At 41.5% G+C, this 13803-nt stretch overlaps 1 long non-coding RNA gene across 1 annotated transcript; it reads left to right on the top strand.

Annotated features, from left to right (window-relative positions):
* Positions 1-440: 440 nt before the first annotated feature.
* LOC103277587 (uncharacterized) lies at positions 441-12825 on the top strand. Its single transcript, XR_505517.3, has 3 exons — positions 441-775; positions 8233-8360; positions 12087-12825. It is a non-coding gene; the product is annotated as an uncharacterized LOC103277587 (long non-coding RNA).
* The last annotated feature ends 978 nt before the right edge of the window (positions 12826-13803 follow it).

Below are 13803 nucleotides of genomic sequence, written 5' to 3'. Positions count from 1 at the left end.
GTCCTACGTAGTGCATCTCTATGGTCAACTTAGAATTCTAGAATTGGAAGTTACCAGAAGGGCTGGGCTATCTAGTCCAATCCCCTGGCATGCAGAAATACAGTCAAAGCACCAGAAGTTACCATAGGGCTGACTGACTATATATGAAATGCTAGATTAGTGTAGATTCCCCCAAGTGCGGTGCTCTCTAGTGACTAAACTGTATAAATGACCCTATCCACAAGCCGGGATAATTGTCCTGTTATATGCATGGGTCAACCAGTTTTTATTATTTGTATTTCAATTCCCTCTCATTGAATTGATTACATCTTTCACTCATTTGCTCTTCTGCCCAACCCTGCATATAATAACCTGACAACCAAGGCTATACTCCATGCAAACAACAAAGTGGGTGGAATTATTGAAATCTTATGCTAAATAAACTGTGTTAGTCTTTAAGGTGTCACATGACTCTTCTATTTTTGCAGCAAAAGACAAACACAGTTACCACCCCTGGAAATTGATTCAAGACTTCTGGCATCCTTTAATATCCCAAACTTCCTACCTGGGCTAAACACATTCTCCAGCTGTCCATTATTGGCCAAATCCTGCAATAAGGAAAGGTGGGGCAGCTGATAGATTTAATGCATATTGATTTAAAACAGTTTAAAGCCTATTTAATAAAAAGCAAAAGACACAGTTTGTAAAACACTACAATAACTCGTTCCTTGTCAAGGAATCAGCTCCTTCAGTTCCTGTTGGAATAAAACAGTCTTCATCTTCTAGGGCAGCAAAAGTAAGAACCAGTTCAGTTTTCCTACAAAGTTAATTCTAAAGCCTTGGATCAGCCACTGATAAGGCTTTCTCACATATTTTAATTAATTGTGCCTTGGTGGATGATACTATAACCAAAATAAAGTCTTCCAATGATTTCAAGGACTCAGAAAAGCTTGTATGAAAGGGACAGTCCTTCAGAGACTTGAGACCTGAGCTGTTAGGGGCTTGAGCAAATTATATTAAGATTCAGTTTTTCTGCTACTCCTAAATTGCCCTGAACAATGGTAATTTTTTCAGCTCACTACAAACCACAGCTCTTAGGTTCCTTGACAGGAAAACATTTTTCTCCTTCAGCATCAGGCAAAGACCCAATGCACCTCCAGGTGGTCAGCACAGGAGGGGTTAATCTGGAATGGATAATTAAAACTAGAATTTGCAGCAGGCTTAAATATTGGAAAGAAGTGCATTGTAGGATGGATCAGTTGCAGGTCAATCCATTGATACCTATCAGCGTGACAAGCTAGGCAAGAGTTGCTAAAGACTAGAAAAGGCTTGACCTCTAACTCCTTTAGCTAAGGGGGTGGTATATACCCACAGAGGGTGGGTCACACAGGTAAGGCTCTTAACTGGTAAAAGCTGAAGTTTACTGCTGCCAGAGTTACAAAGCTACAGGCTGTAATGACTCAGGTTAGATAAGGAATTGAATGGGTGGAGTCAGTGAACAATACATTGAAGTGCTTTTCTTTCAACACCCCTGGTTCAAATGAAGGTGAAATTCCAGGGGGAGTGAGCATTCCCTCCTCCCCAAAGACAGGATTTAAAAGTCCTTATTCTTTAGCGTCAAAATGGCTAAGGAGGGCACATGCATTCTTTAATGTTGTGGTAGAAAAAGATTAATCTGGCTCTGAGTAACATTCACTTCAACCCTGTAGGAATGAACAGGGTGAAGCTGGTGTAATCAGCATCTTGCAAATGTAGACCCGGACCCTAGAGCTAAGACATGTATGAATAAATCCCATTAAAGTCAACAGTTTGGACTTCGCAATGTGTTAAATGAAAATTGACTTGGAGGCTATAATTCAGAATGTTTTCCATGGTCAACTACAGTCCTCTGCATGCAGTTTTCAGGATAGATAAACTAATGTCCTTGATATCAGCTGATCATCCACTCCTCAGCCTACCCCAATACACAGAATAACCAAGCATGGGGATTATATTTGCTTTATATATGTGCCCCTATAGAGCTCAGCCAATTAATTTACAAAAGTATTTAGTTGCAGTTTTAGTTCCAAGTTTCCCATAGTAGTGCCTTACAGCACATCTACACTGTAGAATTAATGGAGTTTGACACTACTTTAATTGCCATGGATCAATGCTATGGAATCAAAGGAGTTGTACTTTTAGTTCTCTTTGACAAAGAATGCTGGTGCCTTTCCAAACTACAGTTCCCATGATTCCATAGCATTAAACCATGGCAGTTAAAGTGATGTTAAACTGCATTAATTTTACAGTATAGATGCACCCTAATCTTAATAGAACCAGTTTTATGTGTTGTCAAAGGCTTTCATGGCCGGAATCACTGGGCTGCTGTGAGTTTTCTGGGCTGTATGGCCATGTTTCAGAAGCATTCTCTTCTGATGTTTCGCCCACATCTATGGCAGACATCCTCAGAGGTTGTGAGGTATATTGGAAACTAGACAAGGGAGGTTTATATATCTGTGGAAGGTCCAGGGTGGGAGAAAGAACTCATGCCTGTTGGAGGCAAGTGTGAAAGAAGGGGATCTCTGTAGCTTCTACTGTATACCTCACAACCTCTGAGGATGCCTATCATAGATGTGGGTGAAACGTTAGGAGAGAATGCTTCTGGAACATGACCATGCAGTCCGACAAACTCACAACAACCCAGAACCAGTTTCCTTTTCCCCAGAAAAGGGGCTAAGGCCCCAGAAATGTACTAATGCAACAATTTGCAGTAGGTCCCATGCCCATTCACAGTAGATATCTTTGTAGTTCACACTCTGAGCCAAATTTCCCATTCTTTTCCAATTATGCAATTTGATTTTCAACCCTTTTTCTTCATCCATTTGCTCCTTACGCAGCAACATTCCTCTGATTTGTAGATTGCAGGCCACCATGAACCACCCACCCGTTGCTCTTACTTGATAATCCTTTGATTCAGCTCATATTACAGTACTATTAAAACAGTCAAAATACAAAGCTAGGCTAAGAAGACTAACTACTTTGCTGGTATTTTTCAGCTTCACTGTTCTTGTTGGGCTGTAAGCTATTTGGGGCAGAGAGCTGGGTAGCAGATTCTTCAATATGTTTTTAAGGCCACATGTCATACCAAATTCACATGGGAATCTCCTCCTGTCTACATGTAAAGACTTTATATTGGAAAAACGCATGAAAAAGGAACTTTATGATTGCTGGCTTATTTTTATCTCTCCTTATAAGAAAGTGGCTTTTCTGAAACCAGACACAGAATCCATGGCATCACTATGCCTGAGAACCACAAAGGAAGTTCAGATGAGCCTCATTGGAATATATGTTTGCATATGTGATTTCAAGGCACCAAACAACTGAAGCTCTGAACACTGTGGGACAATGTCTAATGTACTTCGTCCACCTTCAGGGCCATCTTTTTCTTCTCCTTTTTCAAATGAGCCATATTTTGTATGCACTAGCCAAAATCAAATGATTAATCCAATAGAACAATTCTGAGAATACCGTAATTCAAAGTGCTGGTTTTGACCTAAGGTATAGGTAAAGGATTTTCCCTGATATTAAGTCTAGTCGAGTCTGACTCTGGGGGTTGGTGCTCATCTCCATTTCTAAGCTGAAGAGCTGGCGTTGTCCATAGACGTCTCCTAGGTCATGTGGCAAGCATGACTGCATGGAGTGCTGTTACCTTCCCGCTGGAGTGATACCTATTGATCTATTCTATTCAGATGGCATGAAAAGAAAGTGCCCATTTTCGGCTGAAACAAAAGGTGAAAGGAAAGAGAAAGTTGCACAGTTTCCGTTTCTTTGTTTGGTTTTTGGGCCACGTGGCCTTCCTCACGCAACCCAGGGAGTTCTTCTGACTGCATCAGAGGAGGAAGAGGAGGTGATGTTTGGGACTTTTGGCCAATCAGAGGCCAAGGAAACTGTGACGTTGCCAGGGTATTTAATGGGGTAATCACCCCCAAAGTGACCATTGCGGGCGCGTCCTTTGCTGGTGCTGGTTGCCTGGCTTGGTGCTGGTTGCCTGGCTTGCTGCTGCTCGCTCAGTTCACGCAGTCCCTCTGTGCTAGTGTGCTTGCTTGCTGCCTTGTTGCCTTGCCTTCCTTCCTTGCCTTGCTGTCAGGGGAAAGATATTTGTTTGTATTTTAGTGTTTTTTCCCACAAGCTTGCCTGCTTGGCTTCTATTTTTTATTCTTTCTTTGAAGGGAAGGGGGCTGGTAATTTTGAAGGGATGGGGTGGGTTTGGCTGGGGAGTGCATGTGGCTTCAGGGGTGGGGGATCTCTGTAGCTTCTATTTGCTGTACTGTCATATTTTAAAGTCTTTAAATCTTTGATTCTTAATTCTTTGTGTAAAACTCCCATTTTTCCTCCCCCCAGGTAATACTGTTTTTTTTAAAATATATATATATTTCAAAGGAAATAAATTGTTGGGCTTCTACCTTCTCTTTTTAGAAAACTTTTTAAAAGTTGGTGGGCTAAAAGGGGTTGATATGCCCTCCATGTATGGTGGTTTTCACCCCTCTAACCCTAAAACTGAACGGAGGGTGAGCCTTGGTAGCCTTCCCATTGCCACCAATAGTCTGAAAAATTTTGTTCTTTCAGACAGGGACGAAACTCCCATTCAGATAGGTGTCCCATTTTCAGAAGTGGAAACCGAAAATGAAAATGGGGCAAAACGAATGAAACAAAACAAAACCGATAGCAATTTCATACAAATGCACAAGACTATTGGAAATAGCAACCTTCCAAGCCTTTCACTATGTATTTGTTAATGCATATATTTGCTAACCTGTATTCTATATGTATGTTGATTTGCCAGTTTGACTATACCTCTTTGGTACGGGAGAGGTTATAGACATGTGATTGTACTGAGCATGTTCAGACTGAGGACTCCATTTTGTATTCAGTATCTGTTATCTACCTCAGTGGAGGTGGATGCATGTTGCTGTTAGGACTTCAATACAGAAGTATGACTTATGGACCTCAGTGAGTACAACTATACCTAAAGACTATGGACTATTGATTAAGAATGATACCCTGTGTACTCAACACAGAGAGAACTACATCCTATCTATAACTGAACTTTAATAAGAAATGTGCCAGTATAGTGAATTAATACAAGATGTCTGTGAGTAAACAAGATATGTTACTTTTCAAAGAAGATTTTGTTTTTTAAAAAAATCTGCATATTTTAAATTAAGAGGTTTCAAGGGAGTATACAGTAGAGTCTCACTTATCCAACATATATGGGCCAGCAGAATGTTGGATAAGCAAAAATGTTGGATAATAAGGAGGGATTAAGGAAAAGCCTATTAAATGTCAATTTATGTTATGATTTTACAAATTAAGCACCAAAAACATCATGTTTTACAACAAATCGACAGAAAAAGCAGACCAAAACATAGTAACGTTATGTAGTAATTACTGTATTTATGAATTTAGCACCAAAACATCACAATATATTGAAAACATTGACTTAAAAAAATTGGCTACTAACAAATTGACTACAAATAAAGATAGAATTGCATAAAATTAACTTACAGTTGCAGCATTGTTGGAAATTAAATCCATAAAAAGTTCAATCCTTGCTGCCTAGAGAAACAGCTGTGGATCGGGGTGGGAGGCAAACTGCGTTGGATAATCCAGAACATTGGATAAGTGAATGTTGGATAAGTGAGACTCTACTGTATATCTTTTGGGCAATTACAAACTGCAAACTGCAACTGTAATGTCAACTTTAAAAAAAACAACCATCCTCTGCTAACCAAATATATTTTTGTAGTGGCATGTCTTTGTCCTTGGCAGTTCAAATACATGGTTTTTCAGTTTAACCGCTGAGTTACCAGTGTGCCATTGCATGAATGCTTATGAATAACACTTGTTCAAAGGGTTGACTTCTAACAAGGTCATGTTTTTCTTGACCAGTGGTTTTCAAAGGCGGTCTCCATATGTTCATGGAGATTCATATTTGCCAAATGGATATGACATCATTTTCCCTTTTCAACAATTTTTTTAAAAAAATAAATAAATATTTGATACATTCCAACAATTAACAAAATTTGTGTGGTGCATGTCTTATTTCAATATACATAATACCAAAAGTAACTAATGCTTAAATGACATTTTAAATGATCCAACCCCCTCCCCTCCCCCCGTTCCCCCTTCCCCCCTGGAACAGCAATTCAATATATTATCATTGTATCATTTTAACCGTGTGGATCCCTTTTCAACAAGGTTATGATTACCATTTATTTCCAAAGTGATATCTGCCCAGAGACTGGGTGCAGTCATTGCCAATTCAAACAGTCTTATAACTGCCTTCTTTCTCCCTACCCAACAGACCCTACGGTTCATGAATTGTTTAAATTATTATCTATTTTTGGTACAATTATGCATTTCTGGTATTAAAAAATCAGTGAAGAGCTATGATAAAATGCAAAGCAACCATCTTGGGAATAGTGAGGGGGTAATCTCACACCTTGATATCATGTTCCTGCTGGCATGCTGGCACAGAAGCAGGAGGGATCCATCACACTATAAGAGGTAGTGGGAATGTAGTGGGACATGGAGCTATTGACCCTTCAATAGCTAGGGATGAGAGAATCATAAAGGAAAGAGACTTGAACCAGTCGCGGGATGCATATGGTGTCATGTGATAGGAAGCATCACCAAAGGTGATGGTGCTGCTGCAATGTTGGTTTGCTTGCCTTGTGTGATAAAACCCATATTCAGAATGTTTTTTTACATGCAGAAAACCTGTTTCTTACTCTTGCATTCTGAAGCAGGTGCAGTTGTGGGTGGGATAAACAATATGACATTTCTAAATGTGTGGCTTGGCTATAAAACAATGAAGTAGATGGGGTTTTCCAGACCTAAAAATAACTAAACTTTATTTAACATAAGGAAATAACTGAGGTGAGCAACAAGAACACCCAGTGTTATGCTGCTATATGAGCAGTCTCTGGCACTAATGTTATGCTGCTATGGGAGGATTTAGATAATATCTGTACAAAAACTGAAATAGCTGTGAAGAGATTTGACACTCATAAGGAGGGTAGGAATAGAGCAAAATAGGAGGCTAGCTTGATAACATACCTTATGACATTTAAAAGGAAATGAGACTTCTATGCGTGAAGTCTTAAATGAGAAATATTCTGGCTGATGAGAGCTGTTCTTCTGACAGACAGTTAATGACTGGAACATTGCAGACACAACGTGATTATTGGAATAGAGGTACGCCATTAGAATTCCATGCCACTGGCTGAGAGGAGCCGATTGGAAGCCAGCCTGTGACAGTTAATGAAAATAAGATCCATAAAAGGAATAATTTAATTAAATATAGGCTAAAAGATGTTTAAGATGGAAAAGTTTTGGGTTTAGATCAGCATTTCCCCCCTTTTTTTCTCTCTGCTTGAAATTGCTGCAAGTCTTGATGGATCACTGAATGCACTTGGGCTTTTCTGTTCTACAGATTCGCTTAAATATATAACTTGTAGTAAGCATAGCCTTCTCTTTCTTATTTTTTTTTTGTAGAGATGTTTTATGGATCAGTGCAACAGTTGTCAGCTTTCATCACAGGAAAGGTTTTTCATTCAACTTGCTGTATTTGGACTTAGAAATATAAAAAGAGACATTTTAGATCACACCGTCTACGTATCTAGTCCAACCTTCTGTTCTCACAGTGACCACCCAGATGCCTATGGCAAACTATGCCAATCTCACTTGTACTATAGCATTCTCCATATTTTCCTCAACTAGTAGTCATAATGTCATGCTGTGATTAGTATTTAATTGGGATTTTGGTGCTCAAGATTCAATTTCAATGTATCAAGAAATTCAGTAGACCTCTTGAATGTGACTGTGAACCATCAGTGGTATGTAAATCACAGTCTCAAGACCTCTAGACATTTTAGGTCATAACAAGGAGCTTTGATGGAACAGGGTTTGTCCCAGTAGAATTAGGGTGAGTATGTTTGGAGTCATGCACTCCTTTTGAGCACATGGTATGAGAGGGCAGGCTTCTGCTTGAGTCACTCCCTTGGTTTGTGACTCTGTTTAACTGTTTTCTCCATCTCTGAAGCTCAGTAAACAAGAAGAGGAAAACAGCCATTTTGGGAGGGCATTTCATAGGCAGTTTGAGGGCAATCCTAGTGTACTATGCTGCTGCTAATAAAGGACAGTGAACATAGAAAGCAGTGGAGGTGTCAGAGTGGCCTGCAATACCTGTGCCTTGTTTTTCCTTCTTCCCAGAGCTCACCTGGAATACTGTATCCATTTCTGGGCACTTCAATTCAAGAATGATATTGAGAAGCTGGATGGTGTGCAGAGGAGGATAGTAAAGTTGATCAAAGGTTTAAAAACCAAGTCACCACCAACAGGTTAGTGATCTGGGACATCTTCACACAGGGCAAATAGCCGTTTTGCCACTTTTAGCCATAGCCTGGTTGGGGCCTGCCGAGCGCCATCAGACCATGTATGGCAGGCGCCAGAAGGTGCTTCCTCCTCCATCATGGGGAGGAAAGTATACATTTCCCTATATAGTGGGGAAAAGGGTGGTGGGACAATGCGCATTGCCGCCCTTTCTCCCATCTGATGGGGACAAGGACAGGGTGCCAACATGCCCTGTCCTGTTCCCATCATGTGCCAATGTGTCCTGTTCTGTCCCCATTGTGTGATGGGGGAAGGAGGGAGTGCGCACAGGGTGCCACGAGGCACCCCGCGTGTCGTCCTTTTCTCTGGCAACTGCTGGCAAAATGGCATGCCCCCCCCCCCATGGGCCGTGTGAAGAGGTAGCTGGAGAAGAGAAGACTGAGTGGTATTATGGCAGCCATTTTTAAATATTGGAAGGACTGTCATGTAGAAGATGGAGCATTCTTGCTTTCTGTTGCTACAAAGACTAGAATATGAGCCAACACATTCAAATTACAAAAAGAAAAGAACAGAAGTGATACCACCTAAACATTAGGAAAATGGACTATTGTGGAATTAGAAATAATAATAATAATAATAATAATAATAATAATAATAACAACAACAACTCATTGTCCCCTCTGCTTTTCATTATTGCTATGATCCCTCTGTCAACAATCTTACAAAAAACAAATCTCGGCTATCAAACATCTAAGAAATCTCACAAAATTTCGCATCTGATGTACATGGATGACCTGAAGATGTATGGGAAAACGGAAACTGAAATCCAGTCTCTGAATAACACTGTCCGAATTTTTAGCACTGATATCAGCATGGAGTTTGGTTTGGACAAATGTTTGACAGTGGCATTGAAGAAGAGAAAAATCATTGAAAGTGAGTGCATAAATATGCCTAATGGCCAAACAATAAAGTGTCACTAGCCAGAGGCCTATAAATACCTGGGCATATTACAGCTGGACAACATCAAGCATGAACATGTGAAAACTGTGGTCAGCAAAGAATACACACAAAGGGTCAGAAAAATTCTCAAAAGCAAGCTCAATGGAGGCAACACCATCAAGGCCATAAATACCTGGGCCATACCTGTCATAAGATATACTGCTGGCATCATAAACTGGACAAAGGTGGAACTGGACAATTTGGACAGATAAACAAGAAAACTCATGACCATTCATCATTCACTGCATCCCCGCAGTGATGTTGACCGGCTATATCTGCCTAGAAGATCAGGGGGCAGAGGACTCTCACAAATAAAACAAGCAGTCAAAGAAGAACATGCCCTGGCAGAATATGTAAAGCAAAGTGAAGAACCTGCTTTGATTGAAGTCAAAAATCGGAAACTCCTCAAAGCACAGCAGACAAAAAACCAGTACAAGAAAACCGCACTACAAACTAGAGCTGACAGCTGGCACAACAAAACATTGCACGGAAAGTTCCTTGACAAAATTGAAGGAAAAGCTGATAAGGAGAAGACCTGGCTATGGCTCATGAATGGACCCTGAAGAAGGAGACAGAAGGCCTTGCAGCCCAGGAGCAAGCCATCAGGACAAATGCAATTAAGGCCAAGATCGAAAAATCAGCTGATGACCCAAAATGCAGACTCTGCAAGGAAGCTGATGAAACCATGGATCATATCCTCAGCTGCTGTAAGAAAATTGCACAGAAAGACTACAAACAGAGGCACAACTATGTGGCCCAAATGATTCATTGGAACTTATGCCTCAAGTACCACCTCCTAGCAATAAAGAACTGGTGGGATCACAAACCTGCAAAAGTATTGGAGAATGAGCATGCAAAGATACTGTGGGACTTCCGAATCCAGAATGACAAGGTTCTGGAACTCAACACACCAGACATCACAGTTGTGGAAAAGAAAAAGGTTTGGATCATTGATGTTGCCATCCCAGGTGACAGTTGCATTGACGAAAAACAACAGGAAAAACTCAGCCGCTATCAGGACCTCAAGATTGAACTTCAAAGACTCTGGCAGAAACCAGTGTAGGTGGTCCCGGTGGTGATGGGCACACTGGGTGCCATGCCAAAAGATCTCAGTCGGCATTTGGAAACAATAGACATTGACAAAATCACGATCTGCCAACTGCAAAAGGCCACCCTACTGGGATCTGTACGCATCATCCGAAAATACATCACACAGTCCTAGATACTTGGGAAGTGTTTGACTTGTGATTTTGTGATACGAAATCCAGCATATCTATCTTATTTACTGTGTCATAATAAAATAATAATAATAATAATAATAATAATAATAATAATAATAATAATAACTACTTTATTCTTATATCCCGCCCCATCTCCCCAAAGGGACTTGGGGTGGCTTACATGGGCACCAAGCTCAGTGAAACAAAAATTAAAATACAATATCATAAAATACATTTACATAAAAGGCATAACTACATAAAAACATTTAAACCATCATTAAAACATAACCTCAACAACAGCTGATACTAGTAGCTGAGCCCAGTAGATATGGTCAGGGCTAAAAGGCAGGCCGGGTCTTGAGCAATATACTCCAGGGGCAGGGCTGGTGATAAAGAGCAAGAGGCTAGATATTAAGTAGGGCTTGAAAGGCCAAGTCAAAATGTTAAACTGATTAGTGAAAGCAGGGCCGGTCGGAAATAAATTTAAATATTAAGCGGGGGCGCTGAAAAGCGCCCCCCGCCGGCCCCGCCTCCTGCGCCCTGGCCCCGCCTCCCAACCAGCGTGCCCTGGCCCCGCCTCCCGCGCTGCGTGGGAGGCGGGGCCAGGGCACGCTGGGTGGAAGGCAGGGCCAGGGTTGGCCCCGCCTCCCATGCTATTCGCCCTGGCCCCGCCTCCCACGCAGCGTGGGAGGCGCGGCCAGGGTTGGAAAGAGGGAGGCTTCGCCGCCCGGGGAGGGGAGGAGGGATCGCCTCCTCCCCTCCCCGGGCGGCGAAAGAAGCAGGCTTCGCCGCCCGGGGAGGGAAGGAGGGATCGCCTCCTCCCCTCCCCGGGCGGCGAAAGAAGCAGGCTTCGCCGCCCGGGGAGGGAAGGAGGGATCGCCTCCTCCCCTCCCCGGGCGGCGAAAGAAGCAGGCTTCGCCGCCCGGGGAGGGAAGGAGGCGATCCCTCCTCCCCTCCCCGGGCGGCGAAAGAGGGAGCCACAAGGCCAGGGCGCACTGGTCGGGCGGCGGGGCACCGTCAGAGCGGTGCCCCGCCTCCCTCCCAGCCTGATGGCGCCCCCCGGGACCTGCGCCCAAGGCGGCGGCGTCACTGGCCTTTATGGTGGGGCCGGCCCTGAGTGAAAGGCACATTGGAAGAACCACGTTTTCAAATCTTTTCAAATAAGCAGTGCACTCTAGTTACCCAGTTTCCCCAATCCCTACTTACAGAGCAGTAGCTGCTTCATTCAACAGCGGTCTGTTGCCACTTTGCTCAGAAAGAAGCTGATTGACAACCCCTTCTGTAAGCGAAATGTTTTTTCCCCAAACTAGGGAATACATAGAGATTGTAAATATGAAACACAAGTGTGTAACTCTTGGTTACAGAGTTTTAACCCTCTAGTAGTATTCTAGCCAATATGTATTCGAGACCCTCTAACACAAGTCCTCTGAAGACCTCAGTTATAATCCTACATGAAACTTGCGGAACTGAAGATCTGCAAGTATACTTAATGTGAATCTTCTCTTTAATTATTAGGCAGGGGTGCCTGGACAGCATCCAGTTGCTCTTCTACAGCCAGGAAAAAGAGCAAGCATCGCCTTCTGGATCTCTGGAGATTCAGGAAGGTGATGGCTATTCCTTTCTTTTCACTGCAGAACAGAAACTGGAGACCACCTGAGTACCTGCATCCTCATCTAGCCCATGAATGGTTGCCCCTTGCCCAGATACTAAATCACCATAATGTAAAGCTGCCTTCTGTGCAGAGGGGAGATTTTGCCAAAGAAGGCACTGGACTTGTCCTTCTCCAAAGAAACACATGCTGAGTAATACCTGGTTACATTGGCATGTATTCCAGCCATAGACTCCTGAAATGCTGTTTGGAATCCTTCCTTTTCTATGTTCTATGCAAGGAATTCACGGCCCCAGTCAGCCTTGCACTTTGACATGCAAGCAAGGGTTCAGTACATGGTTACTTTAATTTCATCTAAATAACTCCTCTCATCTGAAAGGAATCTATATCAACAGAACAAGGCTAAGGTTTTCATATCTTTTGGTCTGATTCTCCAGATGAGTGAGTCAAGTAGAAATGTTTGTAGGAACTTCTGTAATCATTCCTTTTGCATTCCCTTTATAGCTTTGGATCATGTCATGAAAATACACATTGTATTTATATTTCACAGCAATCTGTCACTGCAATGTCATAATCAGTTCTGCTCCATGCTGTCATTTGACTTTAGGAACTCTGAATAAAAGTCTCTTGCTAATATTTAACCCATGAGTTTCTATTACCTGTTATTTGGAAACCAGGAAATGTAATTCAGGAATAACAACAGGGGTGATAATTGAGAGGTCAAACCAAGAGATGAATTCAAAGTCAGGGAATGTGGAGAATCAGAAAGCAAAGCATCCAGAATCAGCGAACATTTTTCTAGTCCAGGCCAAGTCCCAGTCTGAACAGGAAACCTTTACACTTTATTCTCTGTCAATGGCTTGGGCCATTCTTTGACAAGGCTTGAGGCAGGGCACAGCATAGACAATGTGCAATATATAAGTAAAATACATACCATCATTTAAAACACATAGATTTAAAACATATTTATTTATTTATTATTTATAAAACATAAAATCACTATGGTAGTTATATATTTGTAATTGTTCTTCCTATTCTAGCCAATTTTCCCAGTTTCTGGATGGTAAGAATCACCAGTTTGTGGAACAAAATACTCTCCCATCCACCTTATTGCTGTTTTGACAAAGTATTTTTTTTTAAAAAAAAATCATAGTTTTTAGAATTCAGCAATAACAAGTAAGCAAGCCCCACTACTCAATCCCACATAAAATTAGCAATATAATTATAACAATATCACAAATACAATGTAATACATACGTTATCAAATTCGCTATAAATAATTTATCTATCCAGCCATCTGCATATGATGTCTGCTTTTTGTTGCACTTGTCCTTCTGTAATTTATTACTATCTGCTATGCTAAAATCTAGCTGATTAGTTGGAGCTCCATCTTCAAGATTCAATTCTTGAAAATACCTTAAAATGTATATGAAATTTTCTCCTTTCATTCACCTTGCTGCTGTCTTGATAAAATAAAAGGCAGGTTTTGATACATGTTATAGTCCTCCATTACCATTTTGTGAGACCACATCCCTGTAATTATGAAAGGAATTAAATATTCAGCAGTACTATGAAAGAAGTGAAGTTATTATAAAGTTATGTAGTTGTAATGTAGTTGTAAGT

This window comes from Anolis carolinensis, chromosome 1 (assembly GCF_035594765.1).
Source record: "Anolis carolinensis isolate JA03-04 chromosome 1, rAnoCar3.1.pri, whole genome shotgun sequence".
In the NCBI taxonomy this organism is placed as follows: domain Eukaryota; kingdom Metazoa; phylum Chordata; class Lepidosauria; order Squamata; family Dactyloidae; genus Anolis; species Anolis carolinensis.
This window is presented reverse-complemented; position numbering and strand designations above follow the sequence as displayed.